Below are 11600 nucleotides of genomic sequence, written 5' to 3'. Positions count from 1 at the left end.
TCTCTTTTAAAGAGTTGGGGAGAAGATGAGGGGAGAAAGAGAAGGGGATGAAGAGTCTATTAACAAAGACCGTAAAGGACAGGGGGCTTCACTGAGTTCATTCGAGTGTTTCTAAAGGAATGTATTGCCTGAGGGTGTTCATTCCCCTAGAATGCACTCTACCACAAAAGGGGGTGCTCCAGCTGGCACAATAGTAACCCAAATCAGACCTATTCCACAGAAAACAGCCACCCCCACCTGCTCTTGGAGCTGCATCCAGCAGCCAGAGGAGAAAGACCTCCTGTTCGGATCCTCCTTTACAACTCTGCTTTAAGAGGCAAACGGAGCTGCCTCCTCTTAAGAGTCAACCAAATCCAATGAAATTTACTAGAGAAAGGCCACAGCCAGTAAGTCTTTAATAGAGAGAGTATGGGAAGAAAGAAAAAGAAGAACAAAAGCAAAACCATGTCAAAGGCAGTTTCTGACCAACTGGACTCAGCCCTGGATTCTCTCTCACATCTGAGGAGGATGGGACTCACAGCCGGAAAAGGTTTGGCCTTCACTTCTCCTCTTTGTCAGGTTTCGATGGCCAACCTCACCTCACAGAGAGGCCCCTGGTTTGGATACGGGAGGGATTCAAAAACTAGGAAGTCAGGAAAGAGTGAGCTCTGTAGGAAAGTACAGATGCAAGGCACTTCTCTCCACTCTGGCCTGCTCTTCTAGCTCCTCTTGATTGTTCCACGTTTTGACTTTCTTCCTGACCTATTTCACTTTTTAACATACGTGATAATGTGATTTATAATAAGAAATATGCCTTTGGTCTTCATCCCCATTTCTGGCACAGAGATCCTAAAACCCTTGAAATCTCCTAAGTATTAAGAGCACAAAGGTGTCTTTTGTTATATGAATGAGGTGACTTTTGGACCTCCCCCACCGAGGGTGAGGACTGGTTGCCAGGAGAACGAACCATGTGATTAGAGGGTTGGAAATTCAGTCCCACCTCCTGACCTCCAGGGATGGGAGAGGGGCTGGAAGTTGAATCAATGGCCAATAGCCAATGATTTAATCAATCATGCCTATGTAATGAAACTTCCATAAAAATCCAAAAGGATGGGGTTCAGAGAGCTTCTGGGTTGGTGAACATGTGGAGATTTGGGGAGAATGGTGGGCCTGGAGAAGGCATGGAAGCTCCATACTCCTTCCTACATACTTTGCCCTATACATCTCTTCCATCTGGCTGTTCCTGAGTTACATCCTTTTATAATAAACCAGTAATCTAGTAAGTAAAATGTTTCTCTGAGTTCTGTGAGCCACTCTAGCAAATTAATATAGCCTGAGGAGGATGTCATGGGGACCTCTGATTTATAGCTGGTCCTCAAAAGCACAGGTGACAACCTGGACTTGCGATTGGCATCTGAAGCGGAAGGGGGAACAGTCTTGTAGGACTGAGCCCTTAACCTGTGGAATCTGATTCTACCTCCATGTAGATAATATCAGAATTGAGTTGAAATTGTAGGACACCCAGCTGTTATCCAAGAATTGCTTGGCAGTGTAGGAGAAAATGCCACACACACATTGGAATTGGGTGCAGAACCCTTAACATAGAAACTCTTAATGAAAAACTGCTCCACTGAATACAATCTAGATGACTTCTGGAGATGGTTTTTTCTCCCTCAAAGCAGAGCTGACATTTTAGCATTCTTCATGAAGTTGGCTGGGGAGGTTCAGTGCCCACCGTGAAACATGGCAAGGTAAAATACCCAGACCACAGCGACATACCACGAGGACACAGCGGTGACCCTGAGCCTAATCTCATCTATTGCACTGAATATATTGTACTGAGAGATGCAATACACAAACAGACAATGGCCAGACTATCTTCAACAACAGAACTCTGACCCACAGTCTCTGCAGCCATCAGTCTACAACAGTCAGGACTTGGTCAATGACTGCCAGCTTCTCTAATTTTTGTCTCTACTTCCAGCTCAGGACCAACAAAAGAAAGTCAAATATACTCCCCAAACCAGTCACATATGATGCCTTGTTTCTGGTAGCCCGCCCCCACCTTCCTGGCGCTAACAGGTTCCAATGAGGACATACCTGAATCCTTCCTCTTTCCTCACTATAAAAAGAAATTCCCCTGACTGCCTTTGAATCTCTGCCAAATACTAGTGAGAGTAGCTGAGTTTGTTGCTATAGAAGCTCTGTCTTCATGAAGAAGGCTGTACTACACAATTTAACAATTAAGAAGCCTCAGACAAGAACATGTCAATTGATTTGTCCAAGGTGATGGAGCAAGTGGCTGAGTCAGGACACAGGTCTCCACATCATACGTCCAGGGCTCTTTACTTCACCACTTAAGCCTGTGCTTTCCAATGTTCAAATGACTTCAGAAGTCTTAACAGTGATATCATGAAAGTCATATGACAAGGATACTACTCCTTGAAAATATCTGTATGTCTCTCTCCCTTTCTCCCTCTGCCTATGGGTGTGTGGACCTGCCTCTCTATCGATGAGCATCTTTCCCACCGTGTCTGGGATTTTGCAGGTCTTTCCCCTTGTGTACATCATTGTGTTTCTGAATCTCCACATGCATCTTTTTCCCTGTTTATCCCTCCCTCTTCTCTGACCATGACTATGCTAGACCTACTCTATGGCCATAATCTTGAAAAGACTCAATAGGAAGAAAGGGTTCTATTTCTTAGTCTTGAAATTATTCCATAAATCATACTAGAAAACAGTATTAGTTTTTCCCATTCATAAAAAAAAATGATAAACTTAGTTAGGTGCCAGCAATCCAGCAAAAGAGGAAACATAAATGCTTTGGCTTCTTGCACATCCTTTAAATCAGAAGGCTCCTGAGGCATTTCAGGTCCAAGAATAATTTTACATTTTCAGAAATTCTCTTTAATGTATATGAATAGTACCCCTTGCTGGGCCAGTTTTAGGTAAAGATGTCTATCTTTTTACATTCCAGTGCTCTGGATCTTTCAACGTGCCCCGCTGTGGGGGATACTTAGAGAACTGTGCCCAGTGTGGAAGCTCTGCCACTTACTAGCCATGTGACCTTGAGCAAGTCACTTACTTTTCCTAAGCTAGAGTTTCCCTTTCTATAACACAGGAGTTATAATACATCCTCCTTCGTAAGAGTGTTATAACGATTAAATGGTGTGATCCACGCAAAGTGCTTCACATAAGTCCTGGTAAGTGTTTAATAACTAATAGCTATTATTACTATCATTTCCTAAGCAGGCTGCATGTTTTCTTGGTTGCTTCATTTTTTCTGAGCCACAGACTTAGCTCCTCATTGGACGTTACCAACAGAATATGCCATGGGCTTCTCAAATGCAATATGTGCAAAATTAACCTCATTTTCTTCCCCAACAGCCCCCTACTCACTCCCTAATAGCATCCTCCTTACCCTCTGTAGGGGGAAAAAAATGTATTTCAATAAATAATTATATGGAAGGGCACAGTTTAAAAATAAATGGCATTCAATAAGTATTTGTTTTCTTCTTTCATAGTCAAAAAAATAACTAAACAAATAAGTAGGTAAGTAAACAGACATGCATTGTCTAGAGCACACCCTTTGGTGTTATCTGACTTTGCTTCTACGGAAGCTATTGTAAAACTCTTTAAATTATAGACAATTAACAGCAATGCAAAATAATTTTTGTCTATAGACATGTAAATTATATCCAACAGTGGTTTAATGGGCTTCCATTCCCCACTGTGGAAAACACTAGTTTTGCGTCCATTTGCGTATTCATGTCAATATTCCTGATCTATAAATGTGAGTCTCCTTTGAACTGGTCGTAACATCTTACCAATTCCCTCCTGAATAACAAGTTAAATAAAATCTTTAAACTGTATTCATTTTATATTTGTATGAGAGTCATGATTTTACCTCCTTTGAAAATTATCTTTTAACACCTCTCTCAAGGAATAGCAATACTATTCATCCATAGTTTTCCACTGAAACACAAAAGAAGTCACCTGACCCTCTGACCCTCACATCTCACATCTAACAGTCAACAAGTCCTATCAAGCGTGTCTCTAGTGCAGAGCAGGGGTCACATGGAACTGTGTGTAAAAGCAAGGCCCCAGAGTCACACTGCCAGGGCTGAATACCGCTTTGCTGCACAACCGTGGGCAAGTTATTGAATCTCTTCCAGCTTCAGTTTCTTTGTCTGTAAAACGTGGAAATAAAACTTGAGCATCGTTGTAAGGAGGAATAAATGAAGATAATGCACGTAAAGGGTTTACCCCAGAGCCTAGCATTTAGTAAGTGCTCCCTTAAAGAATTATTATGTGAGATTATTCTTATGTGAGATATTATTAATATCTCACAGACTCGTCTGTCCCTCACCCTCTCCCCTTCCTCACTGGCTAGTTCAGGCCCATTTCATTTCTTGTCTAGGTTACTGCTACCTTCCCACTGGCCTCCCGGTGCCATCTCCACTCACTTCTCCACACTCACCTCCAGAATAATTGGAGGGTGCTGCCATTCCCTGCAGGGGTCATAAAAAGAGGAGATAAAACACAGAGCTTCTTGGGGCTGGTGGTTAAGTTCGGCATGCTCTACTTCAGCGGCCCAGGTTCAGTTCCCAGGCACGGACCTATATCACTTGTTGGTGGCCACGCTGTGGCAGCAACCCACACACAAAATAGAGGAAGATTGGCACAGATGTTAGCTCAGGGCAAATCTTCCTTAGTAAAAAAAAAAAACAAAACCAAACACAAAGAGCTTCTTGTGTTCTCCCAAGCCCGTTCTCAACCACTGCTTCCCACTTTAGGAAGTTTCTCATGGAAGCTGCAGACAACTGAGAAAAACAACACCCTTTAGGGTTGTCCTGTCCTTGTTAAGATAGAATACAGTATTTTTAAATAGTCTAACTTCAGAACATTTTGATTTTAAAAAAGTCTGCACTTAGTGCTTTCTCTGCAAAAAGTAGAACTTGATTAGACATTTTAAAGTAGACCTAAAAAGTTTAACCAAAAGGGAAAATATGAGACTATTAGCTTATATCAATAGGATAAGACTATTGAGCAAATTTTCCTACAAAGTTACACTATTTGACTATGCAACATTTTTATATCTGACATCTGTTGTCATAGAAGTGCAAGCAGCCTTTATAAAGAGTGTGAGTGTGATTCGAGTTATGGCCAGATTAGTAAACAGAGAGGGAGCAAGTGTACCACATGGCTGGGGACAGAACCTGAGCCTGAACGTTGGCAAAGAAGGAGAACATACGTCACCAAGATGCTCTTCTGTAAAATCAAGACACAAAAGGAGTCAAAAGGAGATATTCCAGAACTTTAGAGGAGGAGGGTGGTGATTGTGGAATGAAATGTTGTAAAATGCATTTTGGGGCAATTTGGCAGTATTTACCAAAATTTTAAATGCACATATCCTTTGGCACAGCAATTATACATCTTAGAATCTATCCAATAGAAAAGGTCATGTGTACAAAGATATGGATACAAAGATGTTTCTTCCATTGTTTGTAACAATGGCAAAAAGAAATAACAGCGTCAGAAGTGGAATGGTTAAATAATTTGTGAAACATCCTAACTGCAAGAAACAGAAACTCAACTCAGACTGGCATAACAAGGAAAAATCGTGGCTCACGTCACTCAGTCCAGCGGTAAGATGGGCTTCAGGGTTAACTTAATCCAGTGGCTGAGTGCCATTTCTCCACAACTCCCTTGGCTCTGCCCTTCTGCCTGGACCATCTTCATCCTCAGCATGCTAAGAGGATAGCTGCTACAATTCCAGACTACACCCTATAGAAAAAGAGAGAAGCACTTCCAGAATTCTTCCACAAGTAGAATATGGCAGACAGCAACTTGCATCCCAAAAGTCTGTTTACCCCTTCTTCCTGATCACATGGCCACCTAGCTAGAGACAGCCTTTCCCAGACTTCCTTGCCGCTAGTGTGGCCACATGATCAAGCTCTTGCAAATGGAATGTGAATGGAAATAATGCATGTAATTTCCCCCTCATTTACTTAAAAGGAAATTGCTGTCTCTGGACTGTCTCACTTTCTCCTTTCTGCAAGCTGTGTCATAGTCATGGCAGCAGCCCAGCTTCAACCATGCAAAGGACAAAGTCCTCAGAGATGACAGAGTAACAAGACAGAAGGAACAAGGTTCCCTGAATGACCCAGGCAACAAAGCTGCCCTACCAGCCTAGATTGGTCAAATTGTTACATGACAGAGAAATAAAATTTTGTCTTATATGTTCCATTGTATTTAGAGGTCTCTGTTACATCAGCTTCCCTTTTATACTAACTAATATATATATCCTAAAGCCTCCAGTGAATCTCTCCTCATATCTTAAGTCCTCATGGCCTGAATTGCATTAAAGCCTCCTTCTACAGGCAATCATTTGCTAGGGGGATGTGGATTCCCCTTTGACCAAAAGACCCACACTAGGAGCTGGGGGTGGGGTCAGCTATCTCAGAGAGGCTTGGAGCCGCGTGGAGGAGAAGTGAATGGATCTCTGACTCAGTGTCTCTCTCTTCACCATTGCTTCTGTCATAATTCTCAATGATTTCAAAATCAAGCATACAGTTCCTCCACGTCACGTCTTCTCAGTTCCTAAAGCTGGTTACCTCTAATGATCTTATCTACCACCTGTCTCAGCCACCCACCACTATGTTCATGCCCTAGACCAGTGCTGTCCAATAGATAGCCACATGGCTGGTAAGCAGTTGAAAAGCGGCTAGTACCAGTGAAGAAATGAATTTTTAATTTTATTTAATGTTAATTAATTTAAATCTAAATTTAAAGAGCTACACATGGCTGGTGGCTATGGTATTAGACAGTTCAGGTCTTGATCTTGTCGTTCTCAACAAGTGCAACTCTCCACAGTCTGAATTACGAACACCCCACTCTCCACCAACCATGTCATATTCTTCCAGCTAACTCTTTCTAATACAATATTCTCTTCAAACCCCTGGGACTTCCACTCCAAACACTCTACCATCTTTCACTGCCCCATCTCCCTTCATCTTCTTATTTCCCTCATGACCCAGCTTAGAGTTCGTGATTACATAATTTCACATTGACATACACTCTCAACTCCATTGTCCCCTCTCATTCATTCATACTTGCATACGAGAACTCCAACTCTTGTCAAAATCCAACTCTCCACCCATTTCAAACCTCCGTCTGAGCGCTTGACCTTAGGTAGAGGAAAAACACTCAGCACTCTAACTGATTGCTCTTCAACTCACGCCTACCCCCACTGCCCCCTAATCCTGCTAGATTTCTCTAATTCCTTCACTCCCCAATCTGATCTCCTGGAAGACTATTCTATATTATCTCCTTTCATCACGAACCTCTACCACTTCCTTCTCACCTCACTCTCAGATGAGAAAATAGTAACAATTAGCAGAGAATTTCAACAGATTTCCACCACCACATTCCCAATCTACCTGCAGCTGTACCCATACTCCTGTTACTAAGGATGACTATCTGTGCTCCTCAAGTCAATTCCTGCTGGTGCTCTGGATCCCATCTTTTCACACCTACCCAAGAACATCACTGCTATAATTGTCCAACTTCTCTCTCAAGTTGTTGATTTTTCCCTTTATACAGGATTGTTCTCCACAGTATACAAATATGCCATAATATTCCTGCTTTTTGAAAACCCTCCCTGACCACACATCCCCTTCAGCAAACAGTCTTATACATCAGAGTGACATGATCTAATTTATAATTTAGAAAGATCATTCTGGAGAATGGATTATATGGGAGCAAATGGAAGTAAGAAAACTAATTAAAAGGCAATTGCAGGAGAATAGTTCTAGCAGTAGTAAACTATATAATATTGACCAATCTTGAACTGGACCCTTTGAAGGCTGGAAGACTGTTACAGAATAGGGCAAACTAAAGAGACCTAACAGCTAAATACAATTGGTAAACTTTGATTGGCACTTTAATCAGGAAAAATATAACCATAAAGAGTGGTATGTGGTTCAACATATGCAAATCAATTAATGTGATACACCACATTAACAAAATGAATGATAAAAATCACACGATCATCTCAATAGATGCAGAAAAAGCATTTCACAACATTCAACACATTTTCATGATTAAAACTCTCAGCGAACTAGGTATAGAAGGAATTTACCTCAACATAATAAAAGCCATATACGGCAAGCCCACAGCTAATATCATACTCAATGGGGAAAAACTGAAAGTTTTTCCTCTAATATCAGGAACAAGGCAAGGATATTCACTCTTGCCACTTCTATTCAACATAGTACCGGAAGTCCTAGCCAGAGCAATTAGGCAAGAAAAAGATATAAAAGGCATCCAAATTGGAAAAGAAGTAAAATTACCTGTTTGCAAATGACTCAATCTTACACACAGAAAACCCTAAAGACTCCACAAAAAAACTCTCGGAACTAAGAAACAAAACCACAGTGATTAAAACAGTATGGTATTGGCATAAAGACAGACATATAGACCAATGGAATAGAATTGAGAGCCCAGAAATCAACCCACACATGTATAGTCAATTGACTTTCAACAAGGCTGCCAAGAACACACAATGGTAAAATCTTCAACAAATGTTGCTGGGAAAATTGGATATTCATGCACAAAGGAATGAAATTGGACCCTTATCTTACACCATATACAAAAATTGACTCAAAATGGATTAAAGACCTAAAAGTAGGACCTGAGATGCTGGCCCCATGGCATAGTGGTTAAGTTTGGCACGTTCTGCTTCGGCGGCCCAGGTTCGCAGGTTCGGATCCTTGGCGCAGACCTACACTACTCATTAGCCATGCTGTGGCAGTAACCCACATATAAAAAGTAGAGGAAGACTGGCACAGATGTTAGCTCAGGGCTAATCTTCCTCAGCAAAAAAAAAAAAAAGTAGGGGCCGGCCCAGTGGCATAGTGGTTAAGTTTGTGCACTCCACTTCAGCAGCCTGGGGTTCGCAGGTTCAAACCCCAGGCGTGGACCTACACACAGCTCATTAAGCCATGCTCTGGCAGCATCCCACATACAAGAAAAATGGAGGAAGATTGGCACAGATGTTAGCCCAGGGACAATATTCCTCACCCCCAAAAAAATAAAAGGACCTGAAACTATAAAACTGTTAAAAGATAACATAGGGGAAAAGCTTCTTGACATTGGTCTTGGTAATGATTTCTTGGGTATGACACCAAAGGCAGAGGCAACAAAAACAAAAGTAAACAGGTGATGCTACATCAAATTTAAAAGCTTCTGCACAGCAAAGGAGACAGTTAACAGAATGAAAAGGCAACCTATGGAATGGGAAAAATACTTGAAAACCATACATTTGATAAAGGGTTGATATCCAAAATATATCAGGGACTCCTACAACAACAGCAAAAAAACAGATAACCCAATTTAAACATGAGCAGAGGACTTGAATGCACATTTCTCTAAAGAAGACATACAAATGGCTAACAGGTATATAAAAAAGTGCTCAACATCACTAATCATCAGGGAAATGCAAATCAAAACCACGATGTGACATCACCTCAGACCTGTTAGGATGGCAATTACCAAAAACAAAATAAAAGATAACAAGTATTGGCAAGGATGTGAAGAAATTAGAACCCTTCTACACTGCTGGTGGGAATGTAAAATAGTGCAGCTGCTATGGAAAACAGTATGAAGGTTCTTCAAAAAATTTAAAATAGAACTACCATACAATCCAGCAATACTACTTCTGGGTATTTATCCAAAACAATTGAAATCAGAATCTCCAAAAGGTATCCACACTATCATGTTCATTGCAGCATTATTGACAATAGCCAATAGATGTCTACTGACAGATGAATGGATACAGAAAATGTGGTATACACATACAATGGAATATTATGGGAGCCTTTAAAAAAAATAGGAAACCCTGCCATATGCAACAACATTGATGAACCTGGAGACAGTATGCTAAGTGAAATAAGCCAGTCACAAAAAGAGAAAGCTCTGTAATTCTACTTATATGAGGTATCTAAAATAGTTAAACTCATAGAAGCAGAGAGTAGAATGGTGGTGTCACAGGCTGGGTGGAAGGGGAAATGGGGAGTTGTTGTTCAATGGCTATAAAGTTTCAGTTATGCAAGATGAATAAGTTCTAGAGATCTGCTGTTCAACATAGTGCCTATAGTTGAATTGCTGCATTGTGCACTTAAAAATTTTGTTAAGAGGGTAGATCTCATGTCAAGTATTCTTACTAAAACAAACAAACAAAGGGGCACGAGGAAACTTTCGAAGGTGATGGATATGTTTATCACCTTGATTGTGGTGATGGTTTCACAGGTGTATGCATATGTCCAAACTCATCAAATTATATGCATTAAATATTCGCAGTATTTTTTTTGTATATTAATTATACCTCAATAAAGCTGTTAAACAAAAAAGAATGGTATGCCGATAAATGTTTAACCACCGGCTGGGGGTCTGGGGGGATCCCATATTTGCAGTGTTTGATAAGTTCCATGGTGTAAATATTCCCTCCATGACCATTGTCAAGTTACCGTGATATTACTGAACTTGGGGTTAGAATAGATGCTCACGTTCTCACTGTACAGGCCAGATCTGGTTCACCACTAGATAAAGACATGTTGGGGACAATTGGAGATATTTGAAAGTAGACTGTGGATGATATTATTGAATTTATATTGACGGTCTTAGATGTGGTAATGGTAATGTGATTGTGTGAGAGAATGCCCTTATTCTTCTGAGATACATGCTGAAAAATCCTGACGGCATCCTGATGTTTGAAGACTACTTTCAGATATATGTGGACGTGTGTGTGCGCGTGCGCGCGCACATGCATGCATGCATGGGGGGCGCAAAAGAAAATATACCAAGAGGTTAGTAGTTGATGAAATGGCTGAGGGATACATTGGTATTCATTAATGAAGCTGTCCTTTCAACATTTCTGTGGGCTTGATATTTTTTTAAAAAAAAAAAATTAATTTGTTGCCAACAGAAGATTTCATATAAAAATCTAGATTTAGTTTCTATTGAAAAAATCCTAAAACCCGGGAATATTGGGCTCATGCTCTCAAATAGCACCATTTAGCTGAACTTAATAGATGGTGGATGCGCTTTCCAGTCAGATCTTATCTGGCCCTCTTCCCTCCTTTGGGTTACCTTCTGACCCCTGTGGGCCTTTGCATTCGTGCTCCTGGTCTAGAAACTCTTCAGTGAACCTGAGGTGGTCTTTTAAGCTAGCTTCCATTGAGTTCTCCTTCCAACTCAATGGAGAAAGAAAAAAAGGAAAAAATGTCATGCCTACTCAGTATTCTATTATTGTCACTGCTTCTGTAATTATTCCTCTTCTTGTGCCCTAGGTTAATATCTAAAACTAATCTTATGCTTTCTCAAACACATTTTACCAGCTCCCTCTGCTGACACTTTCTGAAAGGATGAAACTGCTCAAATTCCTTATAAGTTCTGAATTTTAAAATCACACTTCTGGGGTTAGAGAACTCTAGACATGGAAGAACTTAATAAGGTGATAGTTCCCTAAACTACTTTCTCCTTCAGACAGCTCCCACGCTGGTTCAAGGGACAAGAGTCAGAGTTCAGTAGGTAGAACGAACGCCTGTTTCGCTGAGACC

The sequence above is a fragment of the Diceros bicornis genome, chromosome 4, assembly GCF_020826845.1.
Source record: "Diceros bicornis minor isolate mBicDic1 chromosome 4, mDicBic1.mat.cur, whole genome shotgun sequence".
In the NCBI taxonomy this organism is placed as follows: Eukaryota; Metazoa; Chordata; class Mammalia; order Perissodactyla; family Rhinocerotidae; genus Diceros; species Diceros bicornis.
Note: the sequence above shows the minus strand (reverse complement) of the source record.